This window comes from Rhinolophus sinicus, linkage group LG17 (genome assembly GCF_036562045.2).
Source record: "Rhinolophus sinicus isolate RSC01 linkage group LG17, ASM3656204v1, whole genome shotgun sequence".
In the NCBI taxonomy this organism is placed as follows: Eukaryota; Metazoa; Chordata; class Mammalia; order Chiroptera; family Rhinolophidae; genus Rhinolophus; species Rhinolophus sinicus.
In genome coordinates this window covers 19,633,165-19,660,396 of record NC_133766.1, presented here as the reverse complement: position 1 = coordinate 19,660,396, position 27,232 = coordinate 19,633,165, and the positions used below count along the sequence as shown (strand labels likewise).

The 27,232-nt window shown below is 39.5% G+C and overlaps 1 long non-coding RNA gene and 1 other non-coding gene across 2 annotated transcripts in view; one reads left to right on the top strand and one right to left on the bottom strand.

Moving 5' to 3' along the window:
• The window catches only part of LOC141569319 (uncharacterized), a 389,769-nt gene that overhangs the window by 27,994 nt on the left and 334,543 nt on the right, over positions 1-27,232 (bottom strand). The window lies entirely within an intron of this gene.
• On the top strand, positions 19,982-20,085 carry LOC141569394 (small nucleolar RNA U13). The gene has a single exon (XR_012493012.1). It is a non-coding gene; the product is annotated as a small nucleolar RNA U13 (small nucleolar RNA).

The following is a 27,232-nucleotide window of genomic DNA, read 5'->3' as shown; positions in this document are numbered from 1 at the left end:
TAATGTAATCATTTGTAAGAACAAATCTGGTCCCCTCATTTGCTTCTTTAAAGTCCTTTAATAGGATTCCATTGCCCTAAGGATTAAAGTCCAAAATGTTCTATGTGGCTTTCAAGACACTGCATGACTAATCTCCTTTGGGAACACTGGTTCTGGTCTTCTGTTAATTCTTCAAATTTGCTGTGCTAGTTATAGCCTCACAGACTTTGAAGATGATCTCCCCTTTCCCTGGAAAATTCTTCTCACAAATTTTCACCTGACCATCTCTACCTCCTAATGATTTTTCCTTAAAAACCCTTGCATTGAAGTCAGGCTTTTCTCTTATTCTCTCTTATAACATCTTATAATGTCCCTTCACACAATCATCACTATTTTAAATTATATATTGTGTGATTATTTAATTAACATTTGTCTTCCTACCCGGAATATAAGCTCCATGAAGGCAGTGACTATGTATGTTTTCTACTTCACTCTACTTCTAATGCCTTTTTCAGAAACTGTTATATAATAAGACTCAATAAATACTTATTAAATAAATTAATGAATCCTAATTTCTATTCATTGTTTGACTAGCTGCCTACTAGCTGAGGCTCAGAAACTCGTGCCCTAATTTTTGACATATAGCTCACTTAACCTCTTTGTAACAGGGTATTAAATTGGAAGTTTTACCTGAGTGACACTTATATTGAACACCATGTTCAGATACACAATCAAGAGGCAAACTTTTAAAGGCAATGATGAGAACCAGTGTCATGATTCTGGGACTTCCTTGTACACATTAAGGATATATAAGGGTCAAGAGAATGGAAATGGGGAGATTCGTGATGAGGACCAACTTGAGGATAATGGTGCTATGAGTACCCCCTCTTGAACTTCACCTAACTTCAAAAGAGACAGATTAAATGAAAACATTCAACGGGCCTGATATGTATCCCTGGGTTGAACGTGGGGGAAGAGTGACACTGTAGACTGATTTTTAACCCCATTCTAGAAATCAAGAGAACAAAAGATAAACTGACTAGCTGCTTTGGTGGTAGAACAAAGGAAGGTTTTTGCCATTGTTGACTGTTCACCCAACCAGCAAGAAATAAACTTTGGCAGAACAAAGGATAGCAAAGAGAGTCAGAATTGGAGTTTTTAAAATGCTTTTCAAAATAGCCCACCTGAAAGGATACTGAGACCTCAACAGGAAGAATCTGAAGGTAGACTATGGACTTTTGAGACTGAGGAAAAATAAACTTGGGATAGAGAACTATGTATCCAGATAAAGAACTGGAGGTGAGAGATTGCCAGCATTGGGAAGTCTCCAAAGAATCTAGAAATGAGCCTCATGAAAGAAAGAGACAGATCTCTATCTCTCAGGCCCAGTAGTGTGATACCTTATCCAAAGTAAGGTAAAAATTTCTCTGCTCCCTTATCTCTCCTCACACACCTGCCACCACCACCACCCCATATTTCACATTCCATTTACCCCAGGAGGCCCAGGTGAAAAAAAGAGAAGAAACCAACCACACCATCTTTCCCAAGGCAGGAGACTCATCTACAACATGCGCCCAGCAGAGAGGAGATGGAGTAAAACGTGACCTATTAATGAAGTTGAAAGCTTTAGTTACTATACAGGGATAGACATTTTCAATTAACAAATCGTACCTGTGTTTGCAATTCTAAGTGACCATAAGACTTTGTCTTTCCTACAAGTGACCAGGAAAATTGTGAGGTTTACCCTAGTTTTATCCATGGAAAAGGAAGGACCTCTACCACTGAGCAGGTATAAAGAAATAGTGGGAAATAAATAGAAAAGTGTTTTCTGATAAAATTCTATGAGTCCTGCTTATTCACGGCAACAGTTGCATCTACAATGCTATTAGAAAATAACCATTTTGAAGAATCATGAAAAGAGGTATTTTATGCTTATGACAGGCTTACAATATTTGAAGTATATTAGACTAACTGCAATAGCAAATAAACCTTCAAAAATGCATAGCACAAATACAGTACAAGCTTATTTCTTGCTGGTTGTATGAACATTTGACAGTTATTTTAAAAACCACACTAATGGAGGCTCTGCCATTTTCAAGATTTGGGTATTGCTCTTTAGATGTATTCTCATTCCCACCACCTAGGGAAAAAAATGCACAAGATGTGCCCATGGGAAGTTTCCATGTGCCAAACCTGGGTGTGGCACACATCATTTCCATGTCACATTCTACTGGCTGGACCTCTGTCACACAGATGCATCTACCAGCAGGAAAGGCTAGCATCACATTCTGTCTGTCCAGGAAGAAGAGGAAAGCATGGATTCAGTGAGAAACTAGCAGTTTCTGCTGCACGGAGCATTATAAAACAGTAATTATATGTTACACTGATACACGCAGGCCTCATCAGCCTAGGGCTATAAATGAGATTACATTAATATTTATGTCCAAATTTGCAAAGGCTTCTACCAACTGATTGACTATAGATCCTGGAGTGACCCCATACAGAAAGAGACAGGCTATCTCAGATCCTCAATGCTCCCTGTAAAAGCTTATGCAGATTGTTTGTGGAAGCTTCAGCGAAATATGTAATGAGCTCAAAAATAACTCTGTTGATAGTACCCTACTCTGAATTCCTCATAACAGCAATAAAAATAATGACAAGCCAGTAATAAAATTCCTCATAGCAACAACAAAAATAATAGCAAACCAATAATGGCAAACACTCACTGAGCACTTTCTACATGCCAGCACTGCTTTAAGCACTTTACATGCATTCGCTCACTTAATCTTCAATTATTAGACCCATTTACCAGACGCTAAAATCAAGGCACCGAGAAGTCAAGTAACTTGCAGTGTTGCACAGCTAGTGAGTAGCAGAGCAGGATACAAATCCACTCAGTCTGGCTCCAGAGCCTTCCTGATGAACCTCTGTGCTCTACTCTGCCATGCCTCTGTTGCCGGTGTGCTCTAAAGAAACGATGTCTGTGATGAGGAGGCTGTCTCAGTCTGCGCAGGCTGCCGTGACGAAATACCTTACGTGGGGTAGCTTAGCCAACAGACATTTATTCTCTCACTGTTCTAGAGGCTGGAAAGTCCAAGATCAAGATTCTGACAGGGTTCACTTCCTGATGAGAGCTCTCTTCCTGGCTCACCCAGGGCCACCTTCTCCCTGTCCTCACGTGGTAGAGAGAGAACTAGAGCACACCGGTGTCTCCTCCTCTTTTTAAGGACCCCACTTCTCTGGATCAGGGCACCACCCTTATGACCTCATTTAGCTTTAATCACCTCCTTAAAGGCCTATGTCCAATACAGTCACAGGGAGATTAGAGTTTCAACATATGAATTTAGGGGGACACATCCATTCTATAGCAGATGCTCTTTCCTGGTGCTTCCCAAATCATAAATCCTAGAGATGCCTGGACTCCAGAAATAAGAAGAGAGCCCCCTTATAATTTCTGTCTTCTCCCTTACTACTTGGATTCTATGCAACAAAACTCATGCCTAGAATTTCACAAAAGCTTCCCCAGGAAAGTAGTCGTGGAGTTCTATCAATGTCAGCTCCTCACCTCAGTCTAAAAAAAGTAAACATACACCCACCTGTCCTTCTCATCTCCCCCTGTATTTCCCCGGTGGCAAAATTTCTTTCTTTTATTCCCCAGATATAGTCTCCATGCCCACCCCATGCATATCAGCTCATGCAAACAGGCTGAAGGAGAGATCGCCAGCCTACCTTAGCCTGAGTTTCAGTGCGGCTAGACTGGTTCCCTCAGCCACGCGAGATTCTGGGGGACACCCTCCTCTTTTTGTGGAAAGTCAAGTTGACCTATAGAAGTGAGTGGAGATGGGTACACAGCTTGTCAGTCATCCCTGCGCTGCAAATAAGCTGAAAGTAGGGTTCATCCCTCAGAGAGGAAATGGGGATTTACTGACGGAGTGACCCAAAACAGAAAGAGACAGGCTATCTCAGACCATCAAATGAAGCTGTCATGATGCAGACAGGCTTTGGGGAAAATAGTGTGTGTTATCTAGGCCACTTGGCCATTATGTATGACAGGCGCGGGTCCTGAATTTTCTAGGTCAGTCCAATTCCAAATATTCTATCACCTTGTCAGACCATGTATCCCAATTCTGCGTTTGGAAAATGTGGCCTCCAAATCTTTAAGACACTATATCAGCATTTTAGCTTAGGGGATAGAACTAGCCTTAATATTAGTGATGAATATATTTTTTAAAAAATAAGCCTTTTTCAGGGATAAATTTACAGTTTAAAAACTAAAGCCTAGAGACCTCTAGAAAGAGGAATACAACGTCTAAAGTCAGTGTAAGAGGTTTGTCTGCCCTGAGAGGCACTTGTAAAATCAGAGAGGCTGGAACCATTTTCCTTGCAGATGAGAGAGGAAGTTCTGAGGGAGTGCAGTCTCAGGGCAACCCCCGAAATTGTAACTTCACCCTGCCAGGCCTAAGAGGGTGATCTGAGGGGCTGGGCAGGACTTTTGGCCCTAGACACAGGTTTGGGGAGGGAAATAGTGCAACCCACAGTTGCACTAACTGAAATCTGCCACAGGTCAGAAATCTGAATGTCAGGATTTAGTATCCATCCCAGGGAGGGGGACTAGAAATAAAGAAACGAGTCGGTAAGTACTCTGAAAAATGTGCCACCTTTCTCTGGCTAAATAGTGTATACAATTATGTTCAGATGTCTGTGTTCTGCAAAATACCTCTATATTTGTTTGTGGCATCTGGTTTTGTTTTATTTTTCTAATTAGTATCCCATTTTAAAACTCGAAACCTTATTTTCCCTGAAAAAGAGAAGATCGTATTTTTCTTCTCCTTGGTCAAAAGAGAGAGAGAGCTTAGGTTTCCATAAAAGAAAGTTTGTGGGTTGGCAGTGAGTTTGGTAAGCACAGGGGACCATGGGATGCAAAAGAGCTTCGATAGACCAAGTCATTGTGTGCATGCACACATGTGTCTTGCATGCATGTGGAGGGGAGGGGACAGGAGTACATGTGGAAAAGGGTCAAGGACACTGGGGATGGACCCACCCTCAGGTCCAGTCTGAGGCAGACTTGGTATGTCAACCCCCACCCCTGATCTCCCACATACTCCGAGCAATAAATCCCAAACCCTTTCAAATCACAGTGAAGGTAAACAATTTACTGAAATCAGCAGTTCTTGGGCATGTCTATTCCCCCTGTCTTTAGGTAAGTATAAAACTGAACTTTTCAAAGACATGGTCAGTTTTTGTTTGTTAAAATTTCTGTAGAAGGAAAAACCACCAGCGATGTCAACGTCTTGATTTTGGAGTAAGAAAGTACTTAGTGCCGTCTACTACCAGTGCATTCTATTTTAGGCAGCGCCCATACCCAGGGCCTCTGAGAGGCTATAGGGGGCCTTTGTGCAAATGAGATAAAGGTGCCTCTGCCTCTCAGTGGCTTGGGAGAGAAGTACAGGCTGGATCGTAAGGCCACCTTATCCAGTGCCCTTGTGCCACCATGGGCTGAAGCTCTGCATGGCCTTCCATACTGGTCTCATGGTGGTGCAGATGGGCAACTAGTCACAATCCATGCCTTAGGCATTTGTAAGAACATTCCCTACGTCTGAATAACTTAAAGACAGATTCAGAAAACCACCTCCACAGAGGTATATGTCTGCCGACACAGCACCCACAGGTTGGACCGTCACATACAAAGGTCAGTTGTTTTCTAAGACCTTAGAGCCATGATGATTTTTGATGCTTCTGGAGTTACCACAGGCATGCCGTTGAACACGGATGATTGTCCCCATAGGGGACTTCAAAGATGAATACAGTCAGTGTATGCTCTCTAGAATGAGAACAGTTTTGTACAGGTGATAAGGCCATAAAAATACAAAGCTGGGTAAGACTCCAGATGAGTGAAACTGAGATCCACTGAACAACTTCAGAGAAGGGAGAGAGACAACATGGGCCAGAGGACTCACAGAAGTCTTCGTGGAGAATTCCAATATGTAAAATGGAGAAAGTGGGGAAAGAGTGATATGTTTGCGACAGTGGAGAAAAAAACTGGGCAGCAGAAGGCAAGGAGGATGGTGTGAACAGAACTTAGAGGTCAAAAGACCTGGGACCATGCCTGTGTTCTCTGAGAAAAAAAAGGGATGAATATTGCACATGCGTATTTGGGAAGTTAATATTTAAAAGACGCCACTTCTTTAGAAAGTCAGTTTGATGAAATGAAAAGATCACAGGCCTAGTAATGAGACAAACACAAGTTCAAAGTCTGGCTCCACTGCAGATTAATTACATAAGCATGGGCCTGTTACTTAATCTCTCTAAAACTCTATTTCCTTATTTGTAAAAATGGCAATAAAAGTGCTAGGTCTCCAAGATAATTAGAGAGATTGAATGCAATAAAGGATATATGTATCTGTCACATGGTAGGTATTCAATGACTAAAAGCTCTCAGGATTATGACAACTTCAAAATCCTCTAACCATGAGTGACAGAAGGTCAAATAATCCATTTACCTTGACTTCTAAGGCGATTGCAAAAATCGCTAGTGTGTATATGCATCACAATAACCAATTATAAACGGTAATGGTAAGATGATCCCTTGTCAGGGCTCTTGGTTATAAACAACAGAAACTGATTCTGGTTCTCTTAAGCAGAAGCAAATTTTATTGGAAAGTTATCAGGGGGCTCGCTGAATTGACTGGGAGGAGAGGTTCAGGCAGAAACCAAGACAGGCAATGCCACGCCAAGATCATACCAAAGACAATTTGCATGGCAAACTGCCACTAATGTCACTACCACTGGACACATGTTGCCATGCCACTGGACTGTATCGAAGCACACTCACCACCAGGCCACTGAATGGCACTCTAGCGTCCAAGCAGCTGCTGCACCAAACTGTCTCTAACTGACCCCTGCATTATTCTCTCAAGATTGAAAGTCCCTGGTAGTAGCATTTCATTCTAAGTTATATGTCCATTCTGTTGCTACCAGAGGCAGAGAGATAAAATAGATCCTCTACCTTATCTTTTGTAGTAAGTGGCAAATAGGATTCTCCCAAAATAGAAAAGAAGTATGGACGGCAAAATACCAAGTGTCCAATATGCAATACTAATAAAAATTCATTAAATGCATATGCGCAAATTTAACAAAAAATGTTCAAGACCTGTAGAACAAAGCTATAAAACTTCCCTCAAGGAAGTAAAAGAAATCTAAACGAAATAATGGGGCATACTGTTTCTGAAAGAGCACTGTCAATGTTGTAGCTATCAGTTCTCTCCCAGATCTATAAATTCACTGAAATTCTGATCAGAATAATAAGAGTTTTTGTTTGTTGACTTGTTTTAGAGTTTGACAAGTTGATTCTAAAGTTTATATATAAAATATGTAAAAGAGCAAACAATCTTGAATAAGAAAAACAAGGGGTTATTTGCCATGCCAGGTATCAAAATATACTATAAACCTGTAATTGTATAATATGGCATTGACCCAGGAATAGATGCATAGATCAATGGAGCAGAAGAGAACTCAAAAAGAGTCATTGTACAAACAAATATTTAGTATATAAAAGAAGATATTTCAAATCAGTAGGAAAATAGGGAGTGAAAAAAAAAAAAAAGATAAGTATGTGAGGTGATGGATATGTTAATTTACTAGATGGTAGAAATCCTTTCACAACATCTACAAATACCAAATCATCAAGATGTACATTTTAAATCTCCTACAATTTTATTTGTGAATTATACCTCAATAAAGCTGAAAAGATTAAATTAAATGTTTAAAAACCTTTTGTCCTTTCTGCAAAGGACAAGGTTGAGAATATTATGGGCTTTGTATGACATCAGGTCTCAGTTGCAACTACTCAGCACTCTGCCACCATGGTGTGAAAGCTGCTATAGACAAAACTAAAGAAATGAGTGTGGTTGTGTTCCAATAAAACTTTATTTACAAAAACAGGTATTAACCAGAATTCAACACTTTATATAAACTAATTAATAAATGGTGTTGAATCTGTGGCTATTTCTTAGAAAACATAAATCTAGACCCTCACACTAGTCACAAAAATAAAATCCATTTAAATAAAAAATGTAATAAATGTAAACATTAAAACTATGAAAGTATCCTAAAAAATGTAGAAGACAAACACACGAAAAAAAATTCATAGATGTGACTATATAAAACCTTAAAACTTCTGCACTCAAAAGACCATAAGTAATGAAAAAACTGGAAGAAAATATTTGCAGTGACCGTATAAAACAAAGGATTAATATTCAAAATATATAAATCACGCTTACAAATTAATAAGCAAAAGATAAATAGACCAATAAAAATGTAAGGAATATGAATAGGCAATTCACAGAAGAAATTAAATAGCCAATAAAGACATGAAAGCTGTTCACAACACCATTAATAAGGAAGAGGCCCCCCCCAGAAAAGATATCATTTTCTATCAGATTAGCAAAAATAAAACATATATTAGTGTAAGCAAGTACACACACAAATGGGTTGTTTCTGAGAGAATGAGTTGATTAACGAATTTCTAAAAGACAGCAGTATCCAATAAAATGTTAAAGTGCATACCCTTTGCTATGGCAACACCATCTTCCAGTCGGGATCGACGCTAAAGAAATACTTGCATATGTGTACAAAGACATCTTTATGTATAAATTTATCTGAAGTTTGCTTGTATTGGTGAAAAAATTGGAAACACTAATTACAGATCAAAAGTGGGATGACTAAGAATAAGGTTGTGTTGATATGAGATATAAATTTAAGAGAAAATATTAAGATGGAAAACAATCCAAATAAATATACATAATATTACATGAGCCCATATTTTTTAAAAATTCTCTCTCTCTCTCTCTAATTTATATATATATAATTTTTTTTTTCTTTAAACAGGTCTGCAGAAAATCCTTCAGTAGTGGTTACCTCTGGGAAAGGGAGGGGACCAGGAAGACAAGTGTTAAGGTTTTAATCTATATATGTCTGTCAGTGCTAGAACCTTTCCAAGACCTGCTCCCACTTACCCTGGGAGGGACAGGACCATCTTCAGTAGACAGATCTGCCTGCAAGCCCCTTGCTCTTTCACTTTCATAACTGCCTCTTCCTCACATTAGCCAATTGTGTCTTCTCTCTTGTGGCTAAACTCATACGTCTTTTAATGGAAATATTTTCGTTTGAATTGTTATTCATCAGAGTTGTGGGGTGCATTTATGTCCCCCAAAATGACATGTTCAAGTCCTAGCCCCCGTACCTGTGAATGTGACCTTATTTGAAAATAAGGTTTTTGCCATTTTTAATCAAGTTCAAATGAGGTCATATTGGATTCAGTTGGCCTCTAATCCAGTGACTGATGTCCTTACAAAAATAGGTGAGGGAGATTTTGATACACAGACACAGAGGAGAAACAGATGGAAGAGAAAGACCGTGTGACAATGATGCAGCTACAAGCCAAGGAACACCAAAGATTGCCAGCAGCCACCAGAAGCTGGGAGAGAGGCATGAACAGATTCTCCCTCAGAGCTTCCAGAAGGAGCCAACCCTGCCAACACTTTGATTTCAGACTTCCGGCCTCTAGAACCTATGAGAGAAGAAAATTATGCTGTTTTAAGCCACCCAGTTTTTGGTAGTTTGGCACAACAATCACACGAAACACACAAAACAGCGTGCACCCAAAACTGTCTTTTTTGATCCAGCAGTCTGTGTGTGTGTAAAGAATGGCAACCAAAAAGGCATCTGACAATTTACAGAACTAAAGGCTTGTGACTTCCCTACCCTGGGCAGGGTCATCAGAGGCTGGATGGCTACCAGTTAGGACATTACAGGGGGCGATTCCTGCTCTGAACAATGGACTACCTGAGTTCCTCATGTTCATAAACACTCGGATTCTCCGAGTCTCGGAGGCAGAACAGCATTCAGATGAAGAGCAAGGGATTAGAATAAAAAACACCTGGATTAGCATCCTGGTTCCACCATCTACTTGTTACTTAACCTTGAACAAACTTCTTAATTGCTAAGAGCCCCCCCAAAATAAGGCCTCTTTAACCAGTCAGCATTCTTAGATGGAAGTAATTGACACCAGCGGATAAAGAGAAAATAAATTTGTCAGAAGGATATTGGGTAGTTCACAGGAAGCACCAGGGCTCCCTGGCGGCCACTGATGTCTTCAGAACCTATACTCGCTGCTGTTGCAGCCACTTAATACTAACTAAAAAGAGTTTTTGGAGGGTAACTCCTGCTTTCTCTTGTCAGCATGTGAAGTGAACGTGTCTGTTGGTGGAATGTAGGTCATGGCCTCACGCCCTAGCTGCTAGGGAGATTGGAAAAGGAATTATGATAATGGTAGCAATGTCAGCACTTTTCTGTATTTCCAGATATATTAACTCCATCTTTGCAAGACTTTTGCGACGTCTATATGGCATCCTCATTTTCACTGGTGAGGACACTGAGATACAGTGAGGTGAGTCAGTTGTAGAGATAAGTTAGTTAGGACAGACATATCTCATTTTACTGTGCTTCACAGATGTTTTTTACAAATTGAAGGCAAGACCCTCCACCAGAAAGAAAATTACAGCTCACTTTACGGCCACAGTTGCTTTATTGTCGTGGTTTAAAACTGAACCCACAATATCTCTGAGGTATGCTTGTACATGCAGAGCTGGAATTAAACCCTAGGTTACCTGGTTCCAGAGGCTGTCATCTTTGGAAATCCTCCTTTCTGCTCTTCACCTGCTATTTCCACCTTCTAAAGTGAAGGTCACTGTCCACCTCTAAAAGCAACAGATTCTTCAAACATAAGAAAGGGGTACAGATCCTGAATAGCCAAATTAAAAATAAAATAGAGTAAAATAAAACTCATTACAACTTACAACTTACCTGACAGAGCAGCCACATGTACTAGGTCTGACAATTAAGTTCGCGAATTTGTTGCAACGATGTTGCTAACCTTTTTTGATATCAGAGGGATTATTCATTATGAATTTATACCAACTGGGCAAACAGTTCACCAAGTTTACTATCTGGAAGTGCCGAAAAGGCTGCGTGAAAAAGTTAGATGACCTGAACTTTTCGCCAACAATTCACGGCTCTTCCATCACGACAATGCACCAGCTCACACGGCACTGTCTGTGAGGGAGTTTTTAGCCAGTAAACAAATAACTGTATTGAAACACCCTCCCTACACACATGACTTCTTTCTTTACCCAAAGATAAAGGATATATTGAAAGGAAGATATTTTGATGACATTTAGGACCTCAAAGGTAATTGGATGACAGCTCTGATGGCCATTCCAGAAAAAGTTCCAAAATTGCTTTGAAGCGTGGACTAGGTGCTGGCGTCAGTGCATAGCTTCCCAAGGGGAGTACTTCCAAGGTGACCGTAGTGATATTCAGCAATGAGGTAGGTAGCACTTTTCCTAGGATCAGTTCGCAAACTTAATTGTCCGACCTCGTATTAAAAGGGACTAATGTATATGTCATGATGACCATAGTGATGGTGCCTAATGAGGACTCCATCAGTGGAAATTGTATTTATAATAATAATTGTCGTGATCACTACATCATCCTTGACTTTACTCAACCACCTCTTGGTTACCACTGCCATTTTTCACTTGTTCTACTATAGCTCTGTCACTCATTCACTCTGTAAACCCAGGTAAGTGATTTCGCCTCTCCGAGCCTCAGTCTTCTCACCTGTAAAATGGAGTTGAGTTTGAAAAAGGGCAAAAAGTTTGAACTACATGCTTTCTAAGGTGCTTCCAGTTCTGACATGTTTTTTCAGCTCTGATCTTCCAGTCCACTATGCCCAAGCCCTTCCAGAGGATTGCTGTAATCCTCATCCGTAACTCACAATTTCATTCCAGGTTACATGCCACATTTTATTGTTCTGTAATTGCTTCCTGTTGTTTCTTCCTCAAAGTGTGTTGCACAAAATGGCACTTCAAAAAATACAGTGTTTGTTAGAAAGCGGATCAATTTTATAAATAAGAGATTAGTTCTAACAGCCCCCTTATATGTACACACACACATGCACACACACATGTCATCCGATACAATGCTCTGGTGGGCAGTAGAGGTGGGGAAGTACCGAGTTATTTGACTGTCACAGAGAAGGAGGTCTATTCTTAGTCACCTCAGAAAAAGTCGTGAAGTTTTTCTCCAATGACAGATCCCTCTGGCCTTTATCTCCACATGGAAGCTGAAGGGCGTCCTGGATGCACGTCCCCTGGCAGCTTCCTAGAGGCCTGTACCAGCACTGCCTCCATTTACCCTCCATTACCCTCCTTATGCCCCAAGCTTATCTCCCAGTTAGTCAACAAGCAAAAGTTCTTTAGTCTTTGTTCTCAGATGAGATTCTTAAAGTGGAGATACTCTATCCCCCTTATCTTGTAAGTTTTAAAATGTTGGTACCTCCACTGGAACATTCTTCCAACTACACATTCAAAGCATCTTAAATAGCATTACTTTGCCTTAGTTAATGCCCTGCCATGTGCTACTCTGATTATAATCACTATTTTGGTGAATAGCACCACCATAAAAATAATTGCCCAAAGCAAAATCCTAATTCTTCCTTCCCTTTCATCTCTACATACAAATAGTTCAAGTCTTTTATAGCCTACCTCTTAAATATCTTTTTTAATATATACGCCTTCCTCTCTTTAACAACTATTATTGCTGGATTCTGGATACCATCTGGATTACAGCAATAGCCTACTAACTCATCTCTCAGCCTCGAATCTGGCCCCTTTCCAACACATTCCTCCCTCCTTCTAGACAGAGTAATATGTCTAAAACATAAATCTAATCCTTCCACTCACTCCTATTAAAATCTTTCAATAGCTCCCCTTAGTTTTCAAGATAAAGTTCAAACTCCTTAGCGTAGCACATAAAATTCTTTCTGATCTGGTCCCTGAATAACTTCCTAGCCTCTTCCCTCCCTGCCCCCACTACTCTGCCACACACATCCTTTACTCCTGTGATACTGAAGTAAACCCACCATGCTAGTTAATGCTTTTATACCAGGGGGCATGATTCATACACTCTCTGCACTGAATAAATGCCCCAGTCATCCTGCCTCAATCTCCCACTTATCCAGAGTACCCCCACTCCATTTCAAAATTCAGCTTAATGGCCAATTCCTCCAGGGTGTCCTACCTAATCATCTAATTTCATTTACATTTATTTCTTTGTGTTTCTGAAGAAACCCTAGAATAATTTTTTTCCCTGAAAGAATGGATGGATGGATAGATGGATACCTTGACTCTTTTTTTTTAATTGAAATATATTTGATATATAACATTGTGCAAATTTAAGGTGTAAAACATGTTAATTTGATGTATTGATATATTGTAATATGATCACCATTGTAGTGATAATTAGCATCTCTATCATTTTACTTAATTATCCTGTCTTTTTAGTGGTTGCAATTATTAATTCCTAGTCTCTTAGCAAGTTTGATAACTATAATACAATATTTGTGCTTGTATTCACTGTATAGTGCATTAAAAACCTGAGGTTTATTTACTATTCCTTGCAAGTTTGGATTAGTAAACTTGTAATAAACAACATCTGTCCTGCCCCCCCACACCCCTCCTTGGTGAGCCCATTTTACTTTCTTTTTTTAAAAGTTTGTCCTGCTTTAGATGCCACATGTAAGTAATATCATACAGTCCCTGTCTTTGACTTATAACATACTCAAGATCCCCCCGCTTTGTCACAAATGGCAGGATGTCCTTCTTTATCAGGGCTGAATAATATTCCACTGAATGCCTTGATTCTTAGTCACCTTACAACCCATCACCTAACAGTCCCAGGTACATACTCAGTAAGAATTCCTAAGAGTTGATTTTACCTGAGAGGTACTCTTGTGCAATTAATCAAACGTACAGTATACCTTCATGCATTTTCCCCTTTTATGGATTCTGAACCTAACAGTATATGCAGTCCCCCCTAAGCAGTACCCTTGGCAAGTCTGTATATGGATCTACATTGACACACAGCATGGATTTCCTCTGCTTTTTTCTCTCATAAAAATACAGAATTTCCATGATAAGAGTCAGAGCCCTTGAAGATATTCCAATATGGTAAGGAGCCAACTGATGTGACATAACGTAAGCTTACTGACAGGGCCTCCCCATGCATGCCGAGACTCCAGACTGTGTGGATTTGGGGTACCTGGGCAATGTGGGGACAGCAAAGCCTTCCAATAAAAACACAACATGCCAGCCAGCTGCAAACCCTACCTGCTATTTCTTCTCTTCCTTCTTCGATCCCATGGAAATATGTCAGGGGCTGCTGTCAGATAAGAACAAGCCATTGATCTATAGGGTGTGAGGCAAGGCTGGAATATTGATGTCACAGTTCCTCTCTGTGTACAAGCTACTCTGCAGTCAATGAAGGGCCTGAGAATTCAGGCTTCTTGGGCTAATAAACACCCAAAGGAGTTAAAATCACCGCATACGCTGCCTCCACGTGGTGGCCAGCACCCTCAGAGCCAGCAGCAATCTGGGCCTAGAAAATGGGTTTATATAATTAAAGCAGTTACCTTCCCTCACCTTGACTTTCATTCTTTACCTCATCAAATAGTAAAATAAAACTGGACTAAGATTTGAAAGGCCTGGGTTCTAGCCACAGGTGACTGACTAAGTATTTCCTTTTCTCTCTCTTGGTGTCGGCTTCTTCATAAGTAAACTGATGATTTGAACCAGATCAGGGATTCTTAACCTGAGAGGCCCGTGGATGAGATGCAGGGCTCTGTTAATCCTAGAAACATACCATTTGCTACATATATACATTTTTTCCTAGGAGGAAGGAATATAGCTTTTGTCAGATTCACAAGTGTGCCCATGGCTCCCCAAGTTTATGAAATTGAGGGCTATACTATCGCTCAGCACTTTGTACTTCTTTGGGGCAAAGCATGTTTCAACACTGAGGAAACAGCTGAAATTAAGAGGGAGACACTGAACTTGACAGTCAGACAAACTTGGGCTCTTCTACTTATTTCCTGTGTGCCTTTGGGTGTGTCACGTCACCTCTGGGACTCTATTTCTGCAAAATGGTATAATAATACCTCTCACAATGGTGTGAGAATTAAGAGAAACAGCATGTGTGCTAGTCTGCCAGAAATCTTCAAGGAAAGCTATCCAATGTGTATCTAAAGAAGCAGAACATTGAGAGCCACTACTTCATCTCCCACCTCAGAAATCTTGCCATAGAAATTGATACTCTCTCAGGTGTGTTCATGTACCAGCAAAGTCTTCAGTTTGTATGTGGTTTTTCTTCAGACAGGTGAAGAGAAACATGAAATAGGCCTATATAGTTAACATGTTTCTGTGCAAATGGAAATCCACTGAAACTAAGATAAACGTTCCAAATCCTCCAAAAACAGGGCAGGGTCCTAGTAACATGATCTTATCTTGGACCTGAACAGAAAGAGAAAAGCTCTATCCCTTATTCTGAAACCTTATTCTGAAACCATGTCTGTCCACAAAACCTAGTAATTCCAGGCAATGGGAAGTGTGGGGGTGGAGACGGGAGTGGAGAAGGAGGTGCTGGGGCTGACAGGCAGGTGGCCACCTGGCCTGCTCGCACCATGAAAGACCTGGCAGACATAAAGACTTGGAATCAGTCTGTAACATCCCACCACCACCTCCTGTACTCATGGCACAAGACTGGCTGCTTTATAGCTATGCTTTCCTCTCTCTTACATTTCCCCCTCAACCTGTGCATCTATTGTGACATCTTTTCTTCTTCATGAGGGTCTTGGTGTTTAGCAAACATTCATTCAATAACAAAAAGCTCCCACAACAAGCTAAAAAATTATGTCATATTTTTGAAATTCTATTCACTTTTAAGACATCATTACCTTCTTTTCGAAGAGAAAGAAATGGAGTTCATGAAGACAGTAAGAGACATAGGTTTGAGTCCAGAGGTCTCTGATTCAAAAGCTTTTAAACCAAACCCTGAGCCCTCCAGACAGTGATGAATGAAATATGTTCCTTGCTCTCATGGAGCAATGGGAGACACAGACACATAAATGGAAAACTTTAATATAGTCCTATGTGTTCTCTAGGTTGGAGGCAAACTCTGGAGGCTGCAAAAGCAAAGATGTTCAACAACCTAGAACTGGTGGGGAAAAAGAGGGACGTACTTGTGAAATGTGAAGTTCAGGAAACACTTTTTTGAAGAGTTGAATCTTTAATCATAGAGAGAAGGCAAGTTATTACAAACAGAAAAATTAGCTCATGCAAAGTCACAGGGGCAAGAGTAAGACATCGGGGAACCCAAAAGCATGTGTCACTTGGATGTAAGTATCCCTGGCAGTGTGACTTGTAAAAATACCCTGAGTTCTCTCAGCAGCCCCATGAGATGGGAGGCTGCCCTTCTGCTGAGAATGAGCTTGTGATCTTAGCTCTGGCATTCTGGAACGGGGTAAGGGCTTAGGGGACCCCCAGAAATTATTTTTTTTCTTTCCCATTCTCTAATTCAGACATCCCAATCTCAGCACAAAAGGTTACAATTTCCCTGAAAAGAAATTGTGCTGACCTCAGGTTTTCGCAAAGAGTGTGGTATTTCTGCTTGGCTGCACAGCCTGGCGAAACACTGCTAAAACAACTAGCGAGCGAGACATCCCAAAAGCAAGCAGCTTTATACGAGGGTCAAGCCAAAGTCTGCCCATAGTCTATCTACCTCAAGCGAGGAAAAAATGGTGACTACTCTCCGAGAAGTCAGAAACGTTCCATGGCCTCACTGCATTTGACAACTCAGTTCCACCAGCACCCACTTTTCATCCAGCTACAAACAAGAGGGAGTGTTCACTGCATGGTTGATAAGCTAAACAAGGAGAGGTCTAGGGCCGCCATCGCAAGTGGTCTAGGAATAAGGGTTCACATTTACAATTTGTCTTATCAATTAGATTGACTAGGAATCACCCGGCCTTCATTCACCCCTTTCTAAATCAGGCAAATATGTCTCACTGTAATACTATGAACTTAGTTGCCATCAATGTTTTTTAAGTATTTGATTTCCTATGGTTTTCAGCAAAGATAATGTAGAGACCCGGTCTTTGACTTCTAGGAGTTGTGAAGTTAAACCTGACCCTAATGTTTTTTTATTGGGTTTATTTAGTGCTTAAATTGAGAAGCCAAATAAGCCACAATAAGTATTATCCACTGCATTTTCCTAACTTAGAACATTCATAAAAGAAATGGCCCTTACCCAACCCATGTTTGCTAAGGGCATATACCAGGAGTGCCAAAAAAACATATACACATGACTTGCATTCATCTTTTGTTACCAGTATATATTGAGTATTACAAATTTAATACAGTGTTTTCCTTTCTTAAAATTTTTGGCACCCTCTGTATATTCAGTTACATTCCTTGGAGTTAACAAACTCTTCTTCTAAAAACAAAAATCTTATGAAGAGGAAGAAATAAATTACACCTTAGCACAATTATTTTCTTCATTTTAGTGCCCCCCCCAAAAAAAAAAAAAAACACCACTGATGGCACAGAAACAAGAAGGACTTCTTCATATAAAAGGGAAATTTTTTAAAGGTAATTTTGGAGTTTGAGATATGCCTAACTGAAAACCACTCAGGAGGAGCACAGAAAATTAATATCCAACCAACATTAAGTACTTATTATGGCACAGACACTGAGTGTAATGAATCTAGATGGAGGATGTGATTTCGTCCGCACAGCCACCCCATGAAGCAAATGAGGAATGGGGCATTTAGCTTCCAGGAGATAGGGTGCTAGGAAAGTGAAACACCATACTTCGTTCCGCAATAAAGGATCTGCTCTGCCTGAAGTTGTCCAACTCCAGTTTGAGTTACAAAGGGAGAACGGGGTAGAGGTAATATTACAAAGAGAGAAAAGAAAGAGACAAAATAGGTTGTAAGCATACAAAATGTTTTAGCTAAGTGTTCTTTATCCACTCAAAGTAGAATAGATTTATTATTTAACTCACTCATTCAACAGTAGTTTAGTTGACATCTACACATTGTACAGACAAGATGTCTGACACATTATTTCCCCTTTCTAGACTATCTCACAGTGCTTTCAATAATCTCAGCACCTTTCTAACTGGTTCCTTATGGATGAGCCACTAGTTTGGTAGTTCATATTTATGCTACAAGTTTACATTGGATAATTGGGGACATTCCATCGTCACCTGTCATGAGATCTGAGCACTCTATAGGATTTCCACCTTGCAGTATCCCTTTAAGTAATATAACAAAATTTAACACCCCAAAAAATAAAAATCACAATGTCTGCATTCAATCAAAAACATGAAAATAAATAGGCAAATATGAACCATAGCCAGGAAAAAAACTCAATTAAAACCGACCCAGAATTATTGATAATTGACAAAGATATTAAAATAGCTCTCGTAAATATGCCTCATAAAGGTAAAGACAAAATAAGCATGATGAAGGGAGACACTGAAAATATGTTTGTAATCCAAATGAACTTCTGGAGATAAGAAATATAACATCTGAAATGAAAAAGACATTGGATGGAATTAATACCTGACCAGACAGAGCAGTAGAAAAGATTTGTAAACTTGAAGACAGAGCAATACAGGCTATCCACTAAAATGAAGCATAAAGAGAAAAAGAAAAGCTTTAAAAAGAAGTGAACAGAGCATCAATGTTTGTGGAACAATACCAGTGTGTATAATAGTAGTCTTAAGTGACTAATGGGAGGGATGGAAAAATACTTGAAGAAATAATGGTCAAAAGTTTCCCAAATTTAAAGAACAATAGAAACACATAGCTGTAACAAGTTCAAAAAAACTCAAGCAGAAAGGCAAAGAAAACCACCAAGGTGTATCATGACAAAATTGCTGAAAACCAGTAATGAAGAGAAAATATTTAAAAACTAGAGGGGAAAAAGAAAGACTCATTATAAAATGAATGACAAAAATAGCAGAAAAGACAAGAGGGAGAAGGGAACTATAGCATTGTTAAGATTCTTACACTATACATGAAATAATTTGATATTATTTAAAGGTAGACTGTGATAAGTTAAAACTGTATATTGCAATTCTAGAGCAAGCACTAAAAAAATAAAATAAAGCACAGAGTTATGGATAATAAACCCACAGTGGACATAAACTGAAATTATTTTTAAAAATTGAATTTATCCAAAAGAAGACAGGAAAAGGGAGAAAACAGAACAAACAACAGACGTGATAAGTAAAAAAGAAATAGCAAGATAGTAGATTTAAACTCAAGTATGTTGATAACTACATTAAGTGTAAAAGTTTTAAACATTTAAATTAAAAGGCAGAAATTGTGAAAATGGGTAAATGAGCAAGACCCAACTATATGCTGTGTATAAGAAACCTACCTATGTAAAGAGACATAGGTTTAAGGTAAACAGATAAAAAATATATACTGCGCAAGCACTAATAACGAGAAAGTTTAAATTGTATGCCAGTACAGACAAAGTAGAGCTCAGAACCAGAAATATTACCAGATATAAGGAAGACGAGGTCATAATGATAACAAGGTCAATTCACCATAAGGGCATAATTTTTCTAAATGTGTATGCATATAACAGAACTTCAAAATGCATAAAGCGAAGACTGACAGAATTGAAAGAATAGAAAAATTCACAATTATTGTTGGAGATTTCAACACTCCTCACTCAGTAATTGAGAGAATTACTAGTCACACACACTGGAAGGTAAGGATGTAGAACTCTTGAACATCAATAAACATGACCTCATTGGCATTTATAGACTACTCCTCCCAACAACAGAAGAATACTCTTTTTTCATGTACACACGGAACATTCACCAGGTAGACCATATGTGAGCCATAAAACATGCAATATATTTAAGAAAACTAAAATCTCATGCTCTCTGACTGCAGCAAAATAAAAATGGAAATGAATAACAAAGTGCGATCTAGAAAACCCCAAAATATTTGTGAACAAAAAATACACTAGTAAATAACAAATGGGTAAAAGAAGAAATCAAAACGAAGATCAAAATATACTTTGAGATCATTTTATAGTTCATAAGTGTGATGATTGGGTGTCAGCGCTCTTGTGTGAGATGTGCCTCCCTCAAACCTTGTTATGACATCGGCACATTACCCATCTGATGTGGGGGGAGGGGAAATTTTATATATATACATATATAAAACTTTATACATCTATATATAAAATTTCCCTTCCCCCACATCAGATATATATACACTTTGAAACATACGTAAATGATAGTGAAATATATCAAAATTTATGGATAAAGCTTTATACAAGAGAAAAAAGATCTCATCAGTTATATGAATTTCTACCTAAGAAACTAGGCAAAAAAGAAAGCATTAAAACCAAAGTAGCAGAAGAATAAAAGTAAAAAATATGAGAGCAGAAATAAGAGAAGTGGAAAACAAGACAGTGGTAGAGAAGATCAAACAATTATAACTTGATTCTTTGATAAGATTGATACACATCTTGAACTGTTCACTATGGTTTCCACTAGACATCTGGTGCTATTAAGCAATTAAAATTGTGGTTAAAGTGAAATAAAATATACTGTAGATGTAAAGTACACAGAGGATTTTGAAGACTTCTACAAAAAAAAAATTAGGAGAAAATCTTTATCACCTCAGGTTAAGCAAAGATATCTCAGTACCTAAAATGTACAAACCAAAAAGGAAAAAATTGGTAAAATACATATTATTAAAATTTTAAAAGTTTGCTCTTCAAACTTTGCTCTTCAACAGAAATTGTTAAGAAAATGTAAAGGTAAACTGCAAACTAAGAGAAATGTTGGCAAATTAAAACTGGTAAGAGACTTGAATCCAAAATATATAATGAACTCTAACAATTATTCTAACACAATATATAGTACAAACAATACAATTCAAAAATGGGCAAAAGATTCAAAGTCACTTCACCAAAGATATATGAATGCATATCAGCATATTAAAAGATACTTAACAATACTAGTGAACAGAGAAATGAAAATCAAAATCATAATGGAATACCGACACACCCACTGGAGTGGTCAAATTGAAAAGACTAAACACATAAAGTGCTGGGTAGATGCAAAGCAACTTAACTCTCATACACTGCTAACAGGAACACAAAATACTGCAATCACACTGGGAAACAATTTGACAATTTTTTTAATTTGATAATTTATAAAGTTAAGTGTACACTTATCAACACAATCAACCATTCCATGCCTAAATTCATTCAAAAGAAAGGAAAACACATGTACACACTTGTACATGAACGTTTCAAATAACAGTCGTCCAGTCAAAAGTCCATTGGAATATACTTGTAATTGAACAAGTTGGGTTTTTACCCATTGTGGTGAGGGAAAACACATACCCAGGAAAACCCTGCATTGGAAAGAAACTGTTATAGGATCTGGACTCTGATTGGGTGATGTGGGGGGCAGCTTAAAGAAGTAGGGGTTGACTCTACATCGGTGGTGTCAGAAGTGGAGGCCATTCCAGGATTGGGTATCTGAATATTAAATCTATAGGGAGGGCAAATGGGCAAACAGCTGTAATTAGTAAAGTAGCAGTCATTCATTTCAGCCAAGAGGGGGGGTGTTTAGTAATTTGTAGGGAGCAAATATCATTGCTTCTGTCCTACTTAGACACAATTATGATGTGGACTTGTTTTGTCTCATTTTATCATGGTCTCAGAGTAACCTTGTCTGAGGTTTTTATTTTGTGAGATTGTTTACGTCCTATAGGAGAATAACACGACCGAGCTGTGAGGGCCAGGCCAGCTTTCAAATGCCAGCGGATGCTCTTTTTATTTTTTCCCTTTCTCAGTCAAAAACTGGAAACAATCCAAATGTCTATCAACTGATGAATGAATAAACAAATTGTGCTGGATCCATATAGTTACATACTATTCAACAATTTAAAAAATGGACTTCTACTAAATGCAACAACATGGATGAGTCTCAGAAGTGAAAGAAACCAAACACAAAAGTCTATATACTATATGATTCCATTCATATAAAATTCTAGAAAAGGCAAAACAATAGTGGCAAAGAGCTGATCACTTGATGGAGCTGGGTTACATGCAGGTGTTGACAACAAAAGGGAGGGGAGAGCTTTGGGGTGGACAAACGGTCTGTGTCATGACTCTGCTAGTAGCTAAGGCTGTCAACGTGTCAGACCTCATCAAATTGTACTCTGAAAACTGGGGAATTTTATTTATGTAAATTTTACCTCTACGATCCTTTAAAAAAATATTTACTCTCTTTTAAGGGGAAGAATGGGTTAGTTCTGAGAAACACACTAGCCAATCTCCTCTTTCTAAAGTCAAGTGAAAACATTTCCAGTCCTTCTGATTCGTTAACGTCCCCCAAGAGTAGACAGAAGTTTTCTAAAGCAGGGGAAAAAGAAGAGTTGATTTCTTAGTGAATCACCCCGATTAGCCACTAGTCAAGGGACACCTGACTACTTTCCCTTCCCCAGAACTGACCCTGTCAGTGGCCCCAGTATTCCTGTTTTCACAGCTCCAGTGAGCTCTGAAGGAATGAGGGTCAGCAAACAGAACACTGGCAAGTCACGTACCTGCTCTTGACCTTAGCTCTTACTGTCTACAAATGGAGAGGGGTGCAAATAAGGATTTTTCAGGGAATTCAAGCTCAGAAAAACCTACTATCTGAGTTATATTTGCAAGACTCAATTTAGGTTACACTTGTCTCTGACACGTGACACATGTGTTTGTGCGTGTGCTTGTGTTGTTAGTGTTGTGGGTTGGGGTGAGCGGGTACAGAGTTGGTGGATTGTTTCATGTAGCTGAAACAGCAACAGTCGGAATGATTTATGAGAATTCTTGAGAGTGTATAATGCTTATTAATTTAATAAAAATGGTTATTGCTTATCATAATGGAAACTACCTAATAAAAATAAGAGGGAAATATCCTTAAAGTAATAATTTGGTGTCAGCTCTGATTCTTCTCATATTAACTTCTCCAAACTCCACTGAGTTTCTAAAACCAATGCTACCATCTGACCCCACAAGAGGGGCCTCTATGTGGGGCGCCACACTTTAGAGGGTCCCTCTTTATCCCACTCCAACTGCCTCCCACCCCATGGAGTAAGAAGACCATGGGACTAAGGGGACACGTCACCCAGGGTGTGTGCCCCCAACCACAACCCAGAGCACCGCGGCCACCCAGGTACCTAGCCAGTCCGCTTGGAGTTGACTTCCTGAGCCGTGGTAACCTCCTCCCCAGGTCTTCTTTTTACTTGCACCTCAAGCTGAGGGGAAGAGAGAGGTTTGCTGGTGAAGATTGGACAGAGCTTGAACGTGCAGACTAAGGTGTTCACGTGAATTCTACAAGGGCCCTTGCAATGCAAGTCAGAGCCAGGAGTGAAAGAAAAAGAGGGACCACGGGTGAGCGGCCAGGCCTCCCCGTGCCCGCACGCTACCATGTTCAAGAACAGAACTCTGAGGAGTCTAAGAATTCTAAAGGTACACCTGGTCCTCAGGGTATTACTTAGATATAATAGTCAATGGAGACGTCTAGAACATATTTTATTTCAGTTTGTTAGCTTCATTTAGAATGTTTAAAGACATAGACACATGTCACGTGAGCCTCTATTTGGTACTTTTGCCCTGGGGTCCTGTACATGTTAGGACCAGGTTGGTCCTGAACCCACAGACAGGGTGAGAAGTGTTCATTCACTATAAGTCAATGCACCTCAGACTGTGCTAACCTAGAAATGTCTGAAGGTGCATCATTTAGACGCAGTGACTCCTGCCTCTTCTTGGCTGGGAGAATTTAAACCATGATCATTAATGCTCTGACTCCCTCCCATTGATCATTCCACTTAATTTAAAATAAAACTATTAAATGGAAGGATTCTCATTATAAACTCTGATTGGTGGCATATTTAATATATATTGACCTTAATTTGCTACCATAGAGATTAGTTTAGGAGAAAGCCAAGTCTAGTATGAAAGGATTGTGGAAGAGGAGGTTTTTTAAATTGACTTAAAAGAAACTATTAAAAGTAATTTTGAGCTGGGCCAGTGAAATTGCTAGTCAGAGAAGGGGGCAAATCAAACAGAAAATAAGCAGATGATGAAGTATTTGAAAAACGTATGGGACACATTACTCAGAAATAGAAAAATTGGGGGAAAAATGATGGCAAGGCCTATTTATCTGTATAAGGCCAGTCTTGATTAGTTTTCGGCTTTCCACTGGAGGGGTGTGTGTGTGTGTGTGTGTGTGTGTGTGTGTGTGTGTGTGTATAAGGGCACAGAAGGAGGATGGCTTTGTTTGTTAATACCTATCATGGAACAAATGGATTCTGTTGAAAATACCTGTTTGTTTTTGCAGAAAGTGATATACCAGTTGTCCCCCATTGTAGTTGTATTTTCATCTAGCTTCCTCACTGGGGAAAAATATCTCAGAAGACATTCTCAGCCTTCCCAGAACATCTGGTGTCATTAACTTGCCTTTAAAGTCCTCCAAGATTAGGAAGGGCATGTGGAAGAATATTGCAACATCAGGGAATGTTTATGATTAACTGTGTGATTGACAGGTGTCCAAAATACCTAGCAATCTTGACATTCTGTTATCAAAATAAATGTGTGAGAAAGGCATGTGGATTTAAGAGATGTGTCCACATGGTGTCTGCTTATTTCTCAGAAGTGATTTATATGAGCTACAGTTGGATTTCCAAAGTACTTAAGCCAGGAGACAAGACCCTCTCAGACTCAGCAGACCAATGCCGGGAGCCCACAGGCTAGAGGTGGGTCCCTGGCTGGAGAAGATCAGAGAAAATAGCCATAAAGCCTTTAGAGCTGAGAAAGCCCATGTTCCACTGAACTCATGGAGCATGAAAAAAAAAACATGGCACACCTCATTAGAAACAACTTTAATTTGATGGATATAAGATTCTGTGCAATGATATTAATTCACTCAACCAGAGGGTATAATACAGTGAGAAAGTACCAGGCTGGGATCAGGAGACTCGTCCCATCCCCTGAACAAGTCACTTCCCTTCCCCGTGTCCCACCATCTGCCTAGCATTAACTTTATTTATTTCTTTTTTAATTAAAATGTATAGGGGTGACAATGGTTACTAAAATTACATAGGTTTCAAGTGTACAATTCTATAATACATCAACTAAATAGATCGATAAACCGTAAGGAAATTGAATCAGTCATCCAAAACCCTCCCAAAGGCAAAAGTCCAAGACCAGATGGCTACCCTGGTGAAGTCTACCAAACATTCAAAGAGGATCTAACACCTGTCCTCTTCAAACTCTTCTGACACATTGAAGGAAAAGGCAATACTCCCTAAATCATTTTATGAGGCCAACATTACCCTGATACCAAAACCTGGTAAGGACAACACAAAAAAAGAAAATTACAGACCAATACCTCTGATGAATACAGATGCAAAACTCCTAAACAAAATTCTAGCAAATCAAATACAGCAATGTATTAAAAAGATCATACACAAGTGGGGTTCATCCCACAGGCACAAGGATGGTTCAACATATATGAATCAATCAATGTGATACATCACATAAACTAAATAAAAGTTAAAAATCATATACTTATTACAATATGTGCAGAAAAAGTATTTGACAAGATACAACATCCATTTATGATTAAAACACTTAATAGAATGGGTATAGAAGGAAAATACTTTAATATAATAAAGGCCATATACAACAAACCCTCAGATAATATCATAACCAACAGTGAAAAACTGAAGCCTTTTGCTCTACATTCAGGAATAAGACAGGGCTGCCCCCTATCACCTCTGCTTTTCAGCATAGTATTGGAAGTCCTAGCCGGAGCAATCAGGCAAGAGAAAGAAATAAAAGGCATTAACTTTAGATGACACTGAGTTGCACCCAAGGAACTGAACAATGAGGGAAACAAGAGTAGCTATTGATAACTACATTCCACACAAAGTGTATCAGAGTAGAGATAGTTGAAATGGTCTTAAAGAGTCTCTAATTTCCAGGGTAGCGTCCACTTTAAAAGATGAGCAATGGAAGCACAGAACATAGAGAAACAGAGCCATCCGAGTGTGGTCCAGGAGAGAAGGTGCTCTGAAAAGTTACATGAGGGTTTGACCCACCCTGTGAGGGGCCTGTGGGGAGGCACTAGACCGTATGAATCACTGAGACGACACAGACACCTCCTCATTCTGAGGCTAACCTCCACAAGAACACTTCTAATTACAGCTGGCTTCCCGTGTAGCTTGCCCAGAGGGAGAGACTATGCTTCCCAGAGGAGGCCCACGTAGGGTCAACTTAGAAGTTCTAGTTCTCATTATTCCCCAATAAAAAGTCTGCACTGCCTTAGTCTCTTGAGAATTTATTCTGACTCTACCACTTGCTCTTTGGGTGTCTTTGTCCATGCTACCTTCCTCTGAAACTCAGTTTCCTCGTGTGTAGAGTGGAAAATACAACCTTTCCATACTCCTAGAGTTGTTATGAGGGTTTAGCGATTAAAGCATGCAAAAGCACTTAGCACAGCGCGGGGCACCTACTGCTGTCCAGTAAATGGCCCCGGAACCGCTGCTATGGTCCTTCCTCTCACTCTTGTTCTCTGCCGTCTGTCTCTTATCTCTCCACTCACCTACCCTCATCTACTCTCCACTTCATCTACCCAACCCGCCAGCCACTCAGTCATTAAGTGATCATTTGTCACCCAGCAAAATGTCCCCCAAATTTAGGGACCAGGCCCTGGGCTGGACACTGAAGCTACAAGTAGTTTCACAGTACCCAGATAATCTCCTTAAGGGCTCACTCCCTCTTGGCACTGGACTCTGCCAGCCCTTAACACTGTGAAGGATACACAACAGACACAGTTGTATTGAATACTCTGATGTCATTACCGATGGTGAGTATCAGTCTCCCTGATGGACTCCAGGAAACTGACAAAATTGAGTCTCTGAACCTGTAGAGTGGAGGGGCAGTTTCTACACTTTGGTGCGTTCACCAAAGTCTTATTAGGCCTCCTACAAGCCAGGCCTCCCTTGGTGACATACCCCTGCATTTCCTTTTACTATGATTTCTCCCTTGTAATTTCTATACCATGTGAAATAATTCAAGGTACTTGTACATAATAGAATCTAGATTATTAGAATATTTGAAGGTGATGCCCCATGGGCCAGGCTATCCAAATCCTATATAACATGTACCCAGGTCTCATAATGCACAATATTACTCCCCTTGAGTAGGTTTGCCCTTAACACTACTTTTATCCCTCCCCGTCCAGGTAGCTAGAAACCATGAAACAG